This window comes from Ornithodoros turicata, chromosome 9 (genome assembly GCF_037126465.1).
Source record: "Ornithodoros turicata isolate Travis chromosome 9, ASM3712646v1, whole genome shotgun sequence".
Lineage (NCBI taxonomy): Eukaryota > Metazoa > Arthropoda > Arachnida > Ixodida > Argasidae > Ornithodoros > Ornithodoros turicata.
The window spans coordinates 27,413,782-27,429,237 of NC_088209.1; the positions used below are offsets into that span (position 1 = coordinate 27,413,782).

At 45.6% G+C, this 15,456-nt stretch overlaps 1 protein-coding gene and 1 long non-coding RNA gene across 2 annotated transcripts in view; one reads left to right on the forward strand and one right to left on the reverse strand.

Annotated features, from left to right (window-relative positions):
* Positions 1-15,456, forward strand: part of LOC135369446 (uncharacterized) — a 188,421-nt gene that overhangs the window by 119,022 nt on the left and 53,943 nt on the right. The window lies entirely within an intron of this gene.
* LOC135368492 (uncharacterized) lies at positions 12,129-14,205 on the reverse strand. The gene is made up of 2 exons (XR_010414797.1): positions 14,139-14,205; positions 12,129-12,450 (listed from the first exon to the last, which is right to left on the reverse strand). It is a non-coding gene; the product is annotated as an uncharacterized LOC135368492 (long non-coding RNA).

A 15,456-nucleotide genomic window follows, 5' to 3' on the forward strand; every position in this document is an offset into this window, starting at 1 on the left:
GAAAAGGATATGACAGATGCCTTTCACCCAAGTTTGTAGGACTCAAACCGATCGGAAATCAGGCTGAAACGCACATTTCGGATCTCTCTCAGAAAACATCAACGCAGACAGCACCGACGAAAACGCTCAGACAACCGGTGGCGCGCATACACTATGACACGCATGCCATTAGAAGCATGTGCTCAATCCCTTGATTCCGAAGCGTTATCTGGCAATCTCGTGACTGGTGCATTACATTAGTGCGCTTAGCTTCTCAAGCTCCGGCTGTCAACCCCGACGCATTGGAGCTGTGGCAGGCATACCTATAGTGTGTGCACGTGTCCCCATGCATGGCCGCTGGCGTTAAATCAACTTTCGACGTAATTTGTCTCTGCGAAAGGACAGCGCAAGCTCGCTCATACCGTGTATACGGTCCGGCCCACTTTGCCTAGAAATCCCGAACTGAGATTAGGAGGGCCGGATCAGTGTTGTCGCGAAAAATCTTCCCCCCGTGATGGGACTAAGCCGAGCCCTGGCAGCGTTCTCGTTAATTGAGGCACGCTCCGTCGAATTCGCGCCAAATTCGCTCCTGTTTTCCTTCTTACTTTGGGGATGCGTGGCCCTTACAAACAGGTCTGTGGATAAACTGGCAACGTATTTAGGCGCTCTGAATGAGGCTCTTTTGCGTCGAAACAGCGGAATGAAAACGGGACTTGGGAAGCGTAATTGGTACCGGCGCACTAGCAGGATTTCAAACGGTACGAGGCGGTAGAAGGCATAGAAGGTTGGTGGAATAAGGGTGGTTTTCGTTCAAATTCGCTCATATAAAGCTGCAAGGAACAAATTAAGGGGAAATGTGCAGCGATAATGAGGAGTATGTGTGTTTAATTGGAACTAAATATTGTAATTGTTTGTAATTTAAAATTTCGTATTTATCAAAAAATCACCTTCCAACGCAGTTCTTTTTTTTTTTTTTTCTTCTTCTTCTTCTGAGGTTCTGTTAGGTGGAAACTACACCGCATCGTGTACTACACATTTCTCCATACCTACGTAGTTCTCTCCCCCTCTTTGCAGCTGGGCTTCCCTCCCCTCTACAGGTAAATCGGCCCGCACGCACTCGCACTCGTGGAACTCAACGAATACTCTATATGGATGACGAGAATAACATATTTTCCAGTCTGAGGAAGAACGGGACCACGACCCGAACCTCACTTTCGCTCCTATTACTTTCCTTCCGGAATCAATAAACCTGGCGCAGAAACAGGAAAAGAATTCCTCTCCCACTTAACTTCAATACGCCTTCGAAACCTCTTGCCAGGTAGCCCACGAGAGTCAGTGACACCCATTTTCGCAGAATCTGCGTAGGAGTCGCTCTTCTGCCGCGAAAGGTACATAAAAAGGCGAGCCTTCTCCGGGCTGCTGTAGAAGCCCTCAGACGCGCCCTCCCCACTAACATTTGCAGATGATTGACTATTTCTCCTCACGCGAACTTTCTGCTCCTCCATTGCTTCCACAAGCCATACCTGGAGTGCAGGGAGCCGCTGTTATCGAGTTGTTTTTTTTTCTTGTCTTTCGCTTTCAATGAAGTGTTCGGATGGAAGGTTCGGTTTTCATCTCTCTATTGATCGTTCTTCTTCCTCTCAGTATTGGTTGTACAGAATCTAACGAGGGCATCGTACCAAGATCACAAAAAGAAAAAAAAAAGTTCGACTTCTTAAACTTTTACTTTCTGCTCTTTGAAGTGATTTGTCTTTTTGTCCGGCACTTTTCACTAATTGGAACTATTTCTCTACATCTTTGGAAATAATAGCTTGACTACGGACCTCTTTCCTGGTTGCATGCAAAGTGGAAAGGCAAATATTACGTACGTGCATCATACTAGTTAGAAGTCTTCTAAGAAGTGCAAAGTTACTAGGCCTGAACATAAATTGCGTTTGTGTGAATTCTTTGCTTTAACCGACAAAAAAAGATAGGCTGCTTTATGTAATCTGCATCGGAAACGATTGAAACGAGTCTGTTAATCGTCTTTATTGTTTATCGGCGTTATTATTAGACGTTTTTTTTAGGTAGGTTCGATGAAACGTGTCACGATATACAGTGCAACGGCTGGCGAATTTTAAACGGTCACTTTCACAGATAAAACTCTACCCCAAAAGTTACACCTGTTCTTCTGACTTCGTGACATATATAAATCATTCCGGCTTCTCAACATTGATAAGTTCGACCAGAAGACCACCGCAAGTATTGTGAATGGTGCAGGAACAGAATAGAATAGAAGCAGAAAAACAAAAATCGAAACGTAAGTCGCACTGGTGCGGCCAGCTGTTCCATGACGCTTGATGTGTGACAGCACTGAATGATTTAAAAGATTATTTCAGCACGTATGTCCAGGAACAGCTTTAACGTTTATCTCACAGTAACAGCAAATAAACGGGAATATATTATTTTTACATGCATATTTCACTTTACTTTACTTTGACACCTTTCGGACTTATTTGGCGGTCCACTATACTTTCTCTGGAAACCGAATTCTCTGAATATAAGAGAATATTTCAAGTATAAACAACATATAAATATCCTAACAACTTTGTAGTGTTTTTTTTTATCTTGTTTCTGTACAACACGTCGCATTGAAAACTTGAACCTAAGGAGGGTCAAAAAGTGCTGCTAATAATAACAAGAGAACCCATTGCAAGTTCAACAGTTGTCACCGGTCGTTAGGGCAGACCCTGGGCAACCTAGTGGCTTATCGACACTAATTAGTTACTCTGAAACCTGCGCTCAGGTTTCCCTCCTGGAACGACACGAAATTTTCGAAGCTCCTCTTTTGAAGCGAAGTCGAATGGCTTTCATAACATCGACTGAAAGTTTTATTATCTTCAAAAGCGGTCGGCTGTGATGAGATGTGATAAAGAAAGAAAAAAGCGGTTGGAGTTTCCAGTTGCTTGCAACAAAAGAAGCATTTAACCGCTTTAAGGCGGAGAAAACATCTGCTTCGAAAGTTTCTTCTATTTCGCATCTTTGCCATTTATTGTTGTTAATCATGTGTGTTACCCAGAGTTTTTCTTTGCTGCAAAGGAGAAAGTAGCAATTGTAACCAAGGAACGAAGCTGGTGAATGAAGCTACTTGTAACGAGCTTTCAGCGAGCTGCTCCATTTTCCGAACGGAGGACACTTTCCTGAGATTGGGATCTGTTGATTAAAGACAGCATCCTTTTCATTCTCGTTGAGCCTGCGATATCGAACACTTCTTCTGATGAAGAAAATCTGTTCTATTTATTTTATGTGATGGCGTTATCGGAGTTCAGTACCTGTAGTAAGATGAGTGCTTGCGACGAAAACGAGTGAAAGGTGATTACATTCTGCGCGGAAGCGCGCTCATTGTAGTATATGGAAGGCTGATATGTAGTTTCCAGCATTGTGTAGAGAGAGAGAGATGAGGGCTGTGGGATATCGAGCCATAATTGCATGATAACGGAGCTTGTGTCCCTTTTAGGCAGCGTCTTGAATAAGCACGAATCTACGGAATTTTGATATCACGAAATTATGCAAAATTATACTGGTGTATGTGTGAATATCTAACTCCGTTTTTTGCGTTTACAAAGTATTGCTGAACGGAGTATGTCTAGTATTTCTGCTCATTTGATACAAATCGCCCAGAAACATACCTATCGAGTTGTTTTGGGAACGTATGCGTCTTGAGATAATGAGCAACACATCGTGTCCAGTTGTACTAATTCAATAGAGTCTGATGTGTACGACGCAATGAGATAAATTAAAAGTGAACAAACGCTGTAAGGGAAAAAGAAGAGTAATTGTAATCATTCGGAGGACTATACATGCACAATAATTTTCTTTCATGTCCAATCCATGCCATACCATGCCATGCCATGCCATGCCATGCCATGCACTGCCATAACAATTGGCTCCTTTTGGTACTCAGTGCACGGAGGTATACGTGAAGTTTAGGGTATTTTTGCAGAGCTCAGGGTCGAAGAGACTATTACGCAGAGCAAATGCGGAGGGGACTGGAAGCCGCAATTGGTCCTCAATATACTCCCTTTTTTTCTCACAGTTGAAAATAGACCGAAAGCCAGAAGACATGTTCCCAACAAATGTATTACACCTGCTTACATAACAAAATAAAAGCAAAAATACAAGGACGTTTCGACGGTTGTACGGGCGTCCTCATCAGCTCGGATACACACGAGAAATGAACAGATACACTAAAGTGGAAACCCTTTTAAGCCTTCGTAGCAACCGGGCAAAGGTCATTTGTGGTTGCTGCAAGCGTTCTTATCGCCATGGATGGACAAAAAAAGTAGATGGATATCCCAGGATTCTACGAATCTAGGAATATCTCACAGTGAAGATTATTAACTACTTCGAAACATGCATAATCGCATTAAAAATACAGCTGACCCTGCACAGATAACTGGCTGATTTGCACAAAACCCGCGATCGCTCCCTCGGCGTTCAACACTATACGTTCTCACCTTTCTCCATACGCTTGAAATTCCGCTATTTTTTTCTTCTTCTTCTTTAGTTTGCGCTGCCGCGGCTAAAAGCATTTCACGCCCGTGACAGGACACTAACCCACCTTGGCTGCAACCATTTTCTGTCAACGCTATCATCCCAGAGGTATTGCGTCGTCATATCCGCGGCACTATTTGTTAACGCACTGTGCCATAGCCGCCATGGTAGGAGGGCCATTTACGACGGCCCTTGGGCTTTCCGTTCCGTCCTTTCTCGTTTTCTCCTCCTCCTCCTCCTCCTTGTGTTTCTTGGGTTGCGAAGTAACTGCTCGACACATGTGTTATAGAGGGTTTCTTGATGAAAGGACAAGCGCCGTATGATAGGATGTGATGAGGTGTATTTAATAATGGAAGACGGAGTGCTTTGATATGTGAGCCGTGTAGCTTTTGACCGGGAGCAATAACCCCGTTCCCTTTATTGCTCATTGCGCCCAAATGCATTATGGTATGTTGCGTTGAGAAATTTCTGACAGCTGCAGGTAGTGGGCTGGGCTGTGTCCTGCATCTAGATGTCCCGTGACACATTCACGCGTGTTCACTACATCATGGACGCACTGCACCGCACTCCACATTACTGAGCACACAAGAATAATTTTTCTAAGTGTCCTACACGTACACGTAAAGTTCTGACGTCAGAGTCTGAGCGAGAGCTATACGGTAATTCCCATTGGGTAGTCGTAAGCACGTGACAGCGTGTGGCACTGCCGCACTGGCGGAGACCCTGCTGTCCCGGATGAACCACGAAGGTTCTTGTGCAAGAACGAGCTACAAAAACTCGCGCAAACACACCTCTAGTCACCACTCATTCACAGTGCACTTCACTCTCATCAGTGGCATTCATCCTGCCCGTACCTCACCGTGAACCCTTCAACTTTCCTCTTTTTTTGGCTATAGTCGTGACGAAGCCGATCCGTGCGCGGCCAACAACGGCAAGCCATTCGTCACCCTCCTCGGCGTCACCCCCCCCCCCCTCCTTTTAGGTGGCTGCAATGTCTTCCGAGCGCATATTCCAATCATGTATATCCTATAGAGCTAATAAACGTGGAAAAGTACCTGCTCCAACAACAACAAATAAATTAATGATAATGAATGGGGAAATTCGCCACGTAAGGTACGGCCCACTACCCCAAGGCATAATGGGGCAGGATGAGATATGTCCTGATGATGAGGTTATGAACGATGCTAAATAGGGTCGATAGTCAGTGGAGTCAGTAATACATCAGAACGGTAGGCAAAACCACAGAACATACAAAAAAACACACACACAGCACACAGGTACGCAGGCAGATCATAGGGTAGAGAGGAGACCAGTGTCTCGGAGAAAAATCTTGAAATACTCAAGAGCTTGGCGATGGTCGATCTGGTTAGGCCAAGGGCCGAGACTGGTTGCCAATGTGAATGGTGCGGCCGTGATCGACTGCAGGCGGCACTGTAGAGGTGCTCGTTGGGAAGTGTAAAGACGGCAGTCGAGGAGCACATGCTTGGTATCCGCCAAAACAGCACAGCGAGAGCAGAGGATGGAGTCGGAGCGGCCGATCAGATGCTTGAAATGGGGGGTGAGTGCAACCCCAAGACGAAGCCTGTGTATCAGCGACGCAAAGTGGTGAGGCACACGAGAAGGCATGGTGAAACCAAAGTCAGGGTACACTTTACGCATCAGAACTCTTGGTGGCCAGCAAGTTCAGGTACGATATGCGGACATTGCATTTCGTAATGCGTGTCGAGCTTGGACAAGATAACGTGTTCTGAATGTGTGTATTCTTCCAAAACAACTTTCCTATCCTAAACAACTGACGAAGACTTGTCACTTTTATGACGCAATAATAAATGCGCACATTCATAACGGTCCTGTGCGGGGAATATTGCCAGGAACAACGACGTCAGGAATATTGCTTTATAACGCCTGGCGTTATAACACAGGACACCTGGCGTGACTTAGAAAGGGGTGTGACGAAGCATGCTGCTCAATCAAGGAACATTTGTGTTGTCGTCCGCACAATTTAAATTATTGTTTTGACATATTCGCGGCTTTAGATTGTCCTAAATCTCCCGAAAGAAACAGATGGTGCAGTTCCTACAGGAACGTTGTTTTATAGATACCTGGCGTGACATAGAAAGGGGTGTGACGAAGCATACTGTTCGCTCAATGAACATCTGTGTTGTCGTCCGCACAATTTAAATTCTTGTTTTGACATGTTCGCGGCTTTAGATTGTCCTAAATCTCCCGAAAGAAACAGATGGTACAGTTCCTTCTTTCCGCTCGCGGAATTGATGTTGTTACGTAACAAAATTTCGTCGCTCAGAGGGTCAGAAAGCATTCACAGAAATAAAAAGTGACTCCTTCACCGAACAATAAGGCTTAGCCGCAGAACAACAGCAATGTTTCAAGCAATATCGGCTGTTCTTTCTCAAATACAACAGCACCATATATTGCTCTACACAGGTTCCATTTTTTTTTAGACCTCGATCTTTGAAATACACGGCTGGAATTGGAAGGCCTGTGGTGTAAACAAGCCCCGTTCTTTCGCCACGACATCTGCAGCGGACAATATTCATTTTAGCCACGAACCGGGAAATTCGGATCGCGCTCTCCGCAAGGTGACGCCACGTGATCTCTTTTCGTTCTCTTTTTCTATTAGTTCTTGCTTCGGTTTGCTTTCCAGGACTGCTTTTTGGGATGTAGATGGTGCTGCTCTTTCTTGTGGGTACGCTTAAATTAGTATGGTGTTAAAAAAAAAAAAAAAGAATCGGAGTAGCTGTGGAACCTTTGGTACTCGCGGCTGAAATACAGCGACATCTGTGTCGAGGCGCTTTGTGGGCAGACTCTAACACGATTTTTTCTCTGGGTTTGAGAGTGCTTAACATCTATTATGTTAATACTTCAAAATTGTCTCTTACAAATGCATTGCATCTCGAACATTGTTCAGATGTTTAGGGATCTTTATAATCTTTACGTAGTTTTAATAGTTGTAACTTGTAAGTAATCTTTACGAGTTTGTATTGCAAGTGCACAAGACAAAATCCTTCACTAAGAACCTTCCTCGGCCGAGCCATCCCGGCGAAAGGCCTGGCTTTTTTTTTTAAATTACGTGTTAGCGTCGCGAAGCAACTGTGTCTATGAGCGGCGTACGGATGTGGACGGATGGAGAGAGGACAGCAGGAAAGAGTTGGGGACAGGAAGGTTAGTACGCGTCCTGGGCCGACTTCAGGTGGAACTGTGCCGACATTCGTCTGGAAAGTCCTCGAAAAATCGCAGGGAAAACCTCGGACAGCATAGTCGGTAATGGGATTCGAACCCACCACCTCCCAGTCTTGTGCACGACTTTGGCTACCACCAACGAGGGGGCCGCCTTAATCCGCTCGGCCATAGCGCTGGTCTCTTGTGCTTTCCTCTCCCGCCAGCTGCATCACCACACCTCACGTGATACCGAACGTCGCATCACGCCACCTTCGCAGCGCGTTTCTTCGGTGACTCACCGCGCAGCGATATCTGGAACACACGGCGCACGCTGACGCTGTAAAACGAAAAAGTGTAAAAAAAAAAGCAGCGCGGTAAAGAGAAATACGGTTCCTCCTCTTTCTTAATACTCCATTTAGGGGGTGTCCTGTTACGCCCTGGCTTCTTTCCTGTTTTCATTTATGGACAATCCTGCGTTATTCAATCACAGCGGTTTTCGGCAGACGCATGACGCTCCCATTCTATTATAATGTTAAAAAGGTGCGGAGGTTCTTGAGAACCTATTTCATTTCGGGGACTCTTGAGTAGCAATAAGAAAGGAGAACACGACGAACCAAGAGATTGAAGTGCGGTGGAAGGAGCTACTACGTGCACAAAACATTTCTTGTCCATTATATGGTTCAAGAATCTCGTCGCGAGGAACCTTAAATTTTACGTGTTCAATCAGGCGATACATTAAGGAAGTTTTGTAATATATTCCGAGACATAAATCTGCATCGCATTAATTTCGGGTAGATTGTGCGTCGTATTAATGATCTGAAGTGATGCAGCACATTGAGTACTTTTTTTTTTTCAGCTGCGACGTGTATGATTGACGACTATTCTGTGTGTATATATGGGTATGGTCAAACATCGTTTCTCAAAGTATCTGGCGTAATATTTGGAACACACAACACACACTTGCGGAACACACCGACCAGCACGTGTCCTTCATTTGTCTCGCACTTTCACAAAAACGAGCGGCATGGTCGAGCGGATGAAGGCGTCGCACTCGTTGGTGATATCCAAGGTGTCGTGCTGAAGACTGGGAGGTGGTGGTTTCGAATCCCACCACCGGCTGTGCTGTCTGAGGTTTTCCCTGGGTTTTCCGAAGACTTTCCAGACGAATGTCGGCACAGTTCCTCTGAAGTAGGACCAGGACGCGTATACTAACCCTCCTGTCCCCCCACTTTTACCTGCTGTCCTCTCTCCGTCTGTCCACATCTGTATGCCGCTCATAGCCACTGTTGCTTTGCGGCGCTAACACCGAATAATAAAAAAAAATTACAATAGCGAATAGGGAACACGAACGAAATTTTTAAAAATGAGATAAATATGCTTTCGTTCGTCATTCCGTATCAGACGTACCTTTTTGTCCTATTTTCATTCGAGTACTCGCATCTAATCCACGTTTATTTAATTCATATCCCCCCGTGTTTATTCACCCATTGACCGCATGCAGCTACTTCGAACACAAAACACGGTCCCTTGTACCAAGCTGTACCTCCACTCAATTATATCTGCAACATCGGACAGGCCACACCACACCACGCAGCGATCAATCACGCAACACAAATCTCTTTCTAATCTCTCTCTCTCCCCCCCCCCCCCCCCCTCCACACACACACTTTCTGTTTCCCTCACGTCTGTAGAGTTTGGAGTCGTGCTCTTTTTCACCGCTAGAGGAATAAACGTTCGGTCGTGTTGCGAGAGAACTCCAGTGAAGGGTGAACGCCCAGTGAAACTTCGCTGTGCGCGAGAACGTGGCCAAACACCCCATTGAACGTGAGATTGCTGGGTGTCTGACGGCGCTCGGTACAGCGTCGTCTCTTCTCTTCGCTCAACCCCTTGATGATAGGTGGGCTGTTCGAGCCCGACCCGATGGATTAAATTTGCATGCAATTTAGATGCTTCGGTCGGTTCGTTCATGTACGGGGCCCAGATTGTATTCTCCTCTCGCCGTTTTCGCTTTCAGATTGTCGTATTCGGTGTAATATGCGGGGGGATTTTCTCCGAGGGTTTTTGGCGCTTGCTTTTCTTGTAGGTGTAGAAAGAATGGGAATGCGTGGTCGCTGAGGGGTACAGGTGGGACGTGTAGAAGGCTAATCACGGAGAACATTCTCTTGGCGTATAGCGCTGGGCGAGTTGTCTGTATTTCCATTTCCGTTGATTTCCGGCAGAAAATTTCGTGTTGCGTTCATCTCTCGAAATGTTATAATCGCTCGTACCATTCTAAGAAGACACACTTAAGCCCTTTCAGGGAAAGGATACATTGCCACGACTGGTTACTCCCTTTCAGGACTAAATACACGGAAGTCCATGCGGATATTTGGGACAATCGCGGCGCTGGAGAGCATTTTTCTCTAATTTCCCCCCCTCTCAATTTATCCCTTTTTTTTCTTAGAGTAATTGGCCAAAGCAGCGATTATGCGGTGTATTTTTGCATTCTCACAACCAATTTTCTTCAGGCCAAAATCCTCAGCCTTGCCGCAATCTTGGGTCCTTGTTCTAACCCTGTGCAGCGCACCATCTTTGCACCGTCATTCTACCTGTTCTACCAGCGTGCTTGAACTTCTCTGACCTCAGAGCTTTTGCCATGAGATGCGGAGATGTCATCCTCACAGTACTCTATCTCCGGTGGCCGACCGGATGAACTACTATCCCCATCAGTTACGACTCGCCCGCGTGTGTGCTACCTCATTTGTGTGTGTGTGTATGCCTCATCTTTTTCATCGTCATCCCACTCATATATTATCTCACGTGCACTGAGGTATGGTACCGCAATTGTTGCGGCGAAACACCTCATCTCATCGTCATTCATGTGGTGGTTGTTGTCGTTCTTCGGGAAATCAGAAGCGTCATTCTTAAGAATACGTAATCTTTGCTGTGCCGCATTTCCAAGTGAACCAAGTGTCTGGGCTATCATTGTGGCACAGTCTAGAGCAATCTCTCCCAACCCGGACGTCGTGAAATTCCTCGCGGTGTTCCCCTAATTCGGAGAGGAGCATAAGCGCTCGGAACAATGCAATCGGCTTCCCACGTTATGGCATGGAAAGTTTGTGGCCACATAACTCGGCGCACTGTCATTATGGCAACGGACCCGATGGTGGAGCCCATATTGTCATGCGCACGCAAACATATTGACCCAAATTTCCTCACTCATTGTCGCTCCATGTATTTGTTGTTGTTGCCGGCGCAAAGTTGATAATGATAATTTATGTCTTTACGTCCCCTGACAACTCTTATAACGATCAGCACACAGTATCTAAAGCCGACCGCGAGAGACGGCCGTGTCTATGACCATCTAACCGGTCCCGCAACATTGGTATGAGTTTGGCGCAGACGCAAGGCGAGGTATACACTCTTAAAAATGAACTTCACCGCATGGCACGCTGCTAGCCAATCGAACGATATCATTATCTGCCCTGATTTGTAGAAAACGGGAGGTGTACGCCTTTTTTGTGACAATTATGAACAGCGTAAGTGTCACAAAAAAAAGGCGTACGCCCACCGTTTTCCTCAAACCAGGTTATATAACGATATCATTCGAGATGATGGTTGGCTAGGAGCGTGCTATGTGGTGAAGTTCATTTTTAAGAGTGTACACAAAAACGCGGTTCAAGGAATGGGCGCCGCCATTAGTGCTGCCACCCCGTGGTAGTCACAGGAACTGTGCACGTGTGGACTGCCGATTGCGGGGTTCCTTTATTTTCCCGTGTGTGTATTCGTTCATTTTCGTGTCCGTTCGTGTTTATACCGTGCCCGTTCATTTTCTCCCGCTCGGGAAACGGTGTAGAAAAGATATCGCATCGACCAGCACACCTCTCGTGTGTATACCGCACGCGGAAGCAAGCGATCTTGATCTTTCGAACGTTGATACGCTACTGATACGCTGATGTTTACCGGATGACTATTTATATAGCATGTTACGTTATCGTCGGTCATACTCATTAAAGACGGCGGCCACCAGTATTCATCCCAATGGGAAGGGCGATTTTGGCAGTCCACCCTTGTTGTGTCGTCGCTGGGAACGAGGCTAAGGAGCGCACGGAGACTAGTGGTTTGACGGACAAGGCATACGTTGTGATGGCAGAATCGTAGCCCCTCGCATCGAGCACGAGCAAAATACAATGGTGGTCGGTGAATTTCTTTGCTCCGGGTCTGAGTCCGCGACCCATTCCGAGGTTGAGATTAGACTCATGTCAGCCTCCCCTGTGTCATCTTGTCACCCCACGCCATAGTCATGATTTATATGTTGTCGTTGTGTCATCTTGGTCAATAGCCATCCTGTAGATTCCCGTTCTTTATCTCCCCTCTGTCGTTCCACAAGCGATACGTTGAAGTCACGGTCATGTTCCTACGTTATCTGTGTTCCAGTGAGGCATGCTTAACGGCTGTAGCCGATATTACATTTTTACTTATCAATAAAAACCTCCATCCTTGTGCGAATGTTGTGTCCAACGTTGCATTTACACCTGCCTTTAAACACCGTCTCGCCTGCACCTCGTCTTCCCTCTGCCCCACTTGTGGAGTGCACGGCGACCTCTGCCACGTCATCCTGGCTTGTGGGCAATATCACCACGAGCGTGCACTGATGGAAGTTTCTAAACGGTTCAACCTCGCGAAGACCCTCGGACCGTGGTCGAACGCTGCCCAACAGATGCAAGGCCTTCGTCTTCTTGCGGAGTACTTGCGCTCCACCGGTCTGGCGACGGATCCCTGAAAGTACCCCCCCACCCATCATCATCACCTCATCATTTCCCAACGCGCAATAGGGCAGTGTATCGCCTCAGCGGCGGTGAATCGCCCACCTCATCATCATCCAATGTATGTGTGCGTGTGTGTCGTGTTTAGTTCACACCGCCGCAGCCACAAACACAGACAAAACGGCACACACAAAACAGGACGACGAACTGCAACTCACGACTACTTTACTGTTGAATACACATACACTCTTAAATACCAGAGTAGGTACACGTTCCCCTATGTATCCGACCTATTTTTTGAGATAGCACAATTCCTCCTGTATGAGGGTGATAGAGGGAGCGCTGACTCATTTTTCCCCTTTTTTCTCTATCAAAAATGCTTCGTATATCTCTGGATCCTGCTGTGATCGGAGATTAATTTCTATTGAAGTTTTATCAAAGGCAGGCGAGCATCCACATGTATCACAATGGAATGCCAAGTGACCCAACGGTTGCATCCCTTTCAACAACGTCGCGTGCTCACGTAACCTAGTTTTGATAGAGGAAAAAGGGGAAAAATGTGTCAGCGCTCCCTCTATCGCCCTCATACAGGAGGAATTGCGCTATCTCAAAAAATAGGTCGGATACATAGGGGAACGTGTACCTACTCTGGTATTTAAGAGTGTATGTGTATTCAACAGTAAAGTAGTCGTGAGTTGCAGTTCGTCCTGTTTTGTGTGTGCCTTTTGTCTGTGTTTGCGGCTGCGGCGGTGTGAACTTGTCATGTACCGACTTCCCCAACTTCGGACCCTCAGTGTCGTGTTTAGCTCTTGCTTTTAATCAGGGTGCTGTCGTTCTGCAAGGATAGTAGAAAACGTATATGGTTCTTGACTTCATTATTGATGCTACGATGATATCATTGATTATGAGCACTTCTAAATACATAAACGCTTTCCACGAAGAGTCGAAAAGCACCCTGCACTGTTGTATCGACGCGCTGTCAATAGGAACCACCTCCGTCATGCAGCTGTAAGTATTTGCACAATATTTTTGCACGTGCAGTATGTTTGCAAAACGCACTTACGAAAGGAATCTATGAATTCGAATGCAGTGACAACACAAACACGCGGAGGGTTACAACTTATGCGCAATGGAATTAAAAATATGTTCACATGTTGTACCCTGCAAGCATTCTAAAAATAAATATACATATAAAAACAATAACGATAAAAAAAACATGATGATAAAAACAACACGACGTGTTTTGAACTTTATAACTCTGATCAGTTTTAACGAGGATAACACTTTTAAATTCATTCAGTGTGATGCAAACCCTGACCCCAATAGTCAATTTAGCTCAGCAAACTAAACGATTCACAGTCTGGTCTTCTAACTTCATCCCCTTATGCAAATTTAATATAGCACGCTGAGGGTTACAACTTATGCGCAATGGAATTCCTAAATTAAAATATGTTCACATGTTGTACCCTGCAAGCATTCTAAAAATAGGTGATAAAAACAACACGGCCCGTTTTGAACTTTACAACTCTGATCAGTTTTAACGAGGATAACACTTTTAAATTCATTCAGTGTGATGCAAACCCTGACCCCAATAGTCAATTTAGCTCATCAAACTAAACGCTTCACAGTCTGATCTTCTAACTTCATTCCCTTATGCACATTTAATATCCGCTTTCTAATGCATTGCGGTAACCAGCTTACCTCCTTTCCTAACAGACAAACCATGTTGGATATTCGAAGGTTTTTATCTCGGCAGGCGATCCACTGCTCTCTTTCTTTTCTTTTCTTTCAAGCAATCTCCTCTTCTTCCTCTTTATCATCGTAATTCAATGAATGTGTAGTATAACAATTTAGGGGGTTACGCCAGCTGGGCTCCATTTTGGGTCCCTCCATCTCTCTTCTGTTTCGCATGTGGCGTCGTGCATGATGAATAAGTTAAGACAGCCATCGCGCAGTTCCTCCATATTTTATGTCTCATCCAGGGAGATTGTCACTACCATTTGGCGCTGTCTGAACAGCTGAAACTTTTAAAGGCACTAAGAGCTCGCTTTATGCACGGAAATGCTTCTAGCTTATGCGCTTGCATGTTCCGCGTTGCTTATGTAATATATAATGGGTTGACATTATCACTCCAAGTCAGATAAAGTTTGGAGAATGCTTTTGAGGGTCGGTATCGGGAAGTAATCATATTACAAAAAATCTTGTTGATAAGTATTTTTCTTTTTTAATATGGGGAAGTTGAATTCGGCACCCGACCAATAGACCTCTCCCTGTTTGTAAACAAATGATGTCATAGTGTTCGACAGCGCCACCAATTTGGTAGACTTGAACTACGCTCGAAGCTAGGGGCGAACGAGGTCGCGCCCGAAAGCCACTGTCTTGTGGTGGCTGTCTTGTGGTGACAATACGATGGTCCCTGTAAGGGACGCGACCTTCGGTCCTACTTTTCTTTCAATAGGATGCAGCGAACAAGTGCCCATTCGTGGAGCCCAGCCCCCTTCCCTTCCAGCCCAGCCTCCCCTTCCGATTTGTTTCGGTTTCAATCTGTCTACCAACGTCATGATGACGTTTCTCGGGTAGAGGTCTATTCTGCAATAAAAAAAATAATAATAACATATAAAAAATAGAAAAAAACAGAAAGGCGTCGTAACACACGCAACCACTAAAACGTGGTCTCGGGGCCACAATTATATACAAACACGTGCGCAACATCAACAACAAAGATACGGTACAACGGCAACTATCACAACATCACACACCGACAGTGCACAGAACCTCATAAACGGATTCCAAAGAACAGTGATTTACCCCCCCCCTAAACCCCCCTAACCCCCTCCCCAAATATGGAGAAGACCCCCTAAAATTTTGTTAGATTGCGCAATGTTTCGTCAAAAGCACGTAAATACACCCCCTTGCGGAGCCCAACATCCCCCAAGGACGAAATTCTGAATAAACCACTGCCAAAGAACACTGTGCAATAAAATTCGCAAGCTTGAATTTAAACCCTTTCCGGTAAGTT